The 2,374-nt window shown below is 30.6% G+C and overlaps 1 pseudogene; it reads right to left on the minus strand.

Moving 5' to 3' along the window:
- Positions 1–1,248: 1,248 nt before the first annotated feature.
- On the minus strand, positions 1,249–1,846 carry LOC149540282 (protein GAMETE CELL DEFECTIVE 1, mitochondrial-like; annotated as a pseudogene).
- Positions 1,847–2,374: the final 528 nt, after the last annotated feature.

A 2,374-nucleotide genomic window follows, 5' to 3' on the forward strand; every position in this document is an offset into this window, starting at 1 on the left:
GATTTGTCAATGGTTGCTACAACCATGTGTGTGCATTTTGTCTTCTGGTTTAGATAAAATTAACCATTTATTTTTTCAAATTTTAGGGATTCCATTTACGAAGAATTTATATATTAAGACTGTGTGCATTTAATTTCTAAAGAAAAAAAAAAGAAATAAGATTCTTCCAACCATATAGAAGTATTGCAAAGGACATGAAGGTTGTCACCATTCTGTCCTCTCCTATTGTCTTCTCCCACTACCTTTTCTTCCTTGTGTCCTCACTTGTTATCTTTTTGCATTAGAATCATTTATCCTAGATACTATGGGATATTTAATAAATTTGTGGCAAGACATTATTCTCAAGGTCAACCTTTGTCCTATGCAATATAATATCTTTGCATAGATGATTGATTCCTCTAGAGTTCCATGATCTATTTATAGTATTGACTCATGGTTTTTTAATTAAATCTACTCTCAAGGATTTAAGATTTTACTACATTATTACAAGGTATATCAAAATTGTCTTTGTTCTTTTTCTTTCATAATATATTATTAATTTATTTTTTTCAAATAGTTCTTTTGTTTACTAGATCGGGTATGTGTTTAGGCCTGCAACATTTTTTTTTTTATTGGATTTTCATACGTATTAACCCTACAAAACTTCATTGAGGTTTTCCAATGTTCCTTTCCTCTATAAACCTCTTAATCCATACACCTCTTCTTAATTTACTATCTTCATTTATTTGCATTGGTTGAGTCATGTTTCAAATTGATTTTGAACAAAAGAAGGTTATTTTTGTTTAATACTTGTGTTCAAGATATTGTAATTACTTTGTTTCATTCTCATCACTTCTCTTTTTCCCTATAATATCTTCATCACTACACTTTTTTCCTTCCATCATAGAACCCCTTTCATCTCCTCCAAATCTAGCTCCTTTTGCATTTTTTAGAGGGGAGAAAAATTGTGTTACCTCTATTTTTTTAAGAGGCTTTGAATTGGACTTTCTTCGAGTTACCAATTCTACTTTCATTTGGAACTATGTTTTTTAGTAGTCTTACACATATAACTTTGTAGAGTCTCTAGTTATTCTTTTAGTTTCCCAGAGATCCTCAATTAAATGGACAAAGTACTTACTATTTCACATGTAGGGGAATTTAGATTTGATGGGCTTTGTGGAGAAGATTTTTAGATTTCCATACTTTATTCTAGGATCCCTATAGACTGTAGAGGTAGAGAAATTTTTGATAAGTTTGTTAAAGTGTTAACTACTTTTGAATGCTCTTAGTATAAACCTTAGTATTCTCTTTATGTAGCCTATACCTTTCCTACTTGTTTGAGTCCATTAAATAAGTTCCCCTCAACCTAGGCTCCTTCACCTACCTCAAAACAATTTCCATCTCCTCAACCCTATCATTTATACTTCCCATAGACTTTTCACTTTTATTGTATTATTGCTCAATCTTGGTCCATACTTTTCTTTCATCAAAAATCCTTCTTCTTTGTCTCCCTTTTCTCCATTGGTATCCAACAAAATTGAGCCTTGATCAATGTTTCCCAAAGGATGACCCACCATTTCTTCTACTTCTTTGGATCCTTTGTCTCTTATCTTTGGATACCATGATGAGTTTGTAGGTTTGAAGGAGAACCAAAATTCGGGTTTTGTTGTCTCTTTTTCTAGAGCTCTTTCTATGGGTCTAGGATATTCCAATCTAGATTATATCCTTATCTATTGTTGCTGCAAAAATTTCTAGGGACTAGGGCTTTAAGGAAGACTCTACTTGAAGGATTTGTTATTGAATCGTTGATTTGAACTAGAGTATTACTCAGGTTGGTTTTGTAGACAGAGGGAAGTAATCTTTGCATTATATTTTTTGGAAAATGTTTTCCTCCTTAGCTATGAATTATGTTTATATTTAAAAGATCATTATTCTTGAAATAGTAAAAATGGTTCAAAAAATAAATTGGCTATTGGGTTTTCAATGTAGTTGTCTTTTTGTTTTTCTATAATGGTAGTTTTAATGGGATTCAAAAACTATCAAAAAACATGTAAAGTCCTTAGAAATTAAAATATTGTCATGATCAAAGATGGTTACATCTTTTAACGCCCATTGAAGATTTCTAACAAAGTCACATTTTGATCAATTATACATTACTTACCAAACTTTCTAGCTAAAATAAATATTAGATTAAGTTTATTATTTTGGATGATTAAGTTAGCTTATAGAACCACATCTCTTTAATGTGCTACTCTAGTCTTTGACCCTTGCTCATTGTTTTCTAGACCTATTAACTTGTTTAACTCATTTGTATTGTTGAGATCAACAATATTTTCATTTTATTTTATATTTTGTTTGTACACAATTCAATATGAGTTTTTTGATAGTGTAGGCT

The sequence above is a fragment of the Cupressus sempervirens genome, chromosome 9 (assembly GCF_028749045.1).
Source record: "Cupressus sempervirens isolate cs-2001-9-10 chromosome 9, ASM2874904v1, whole genome shotgun sequence".
NCBI classification, from domain to species: domain Eukaryota; kingdom Viridiplantae; phylum Streptophyta; class Pinopsida; order Cupressales; family Cupressaceae; genus Cupressus; species Cupressus sempervirens.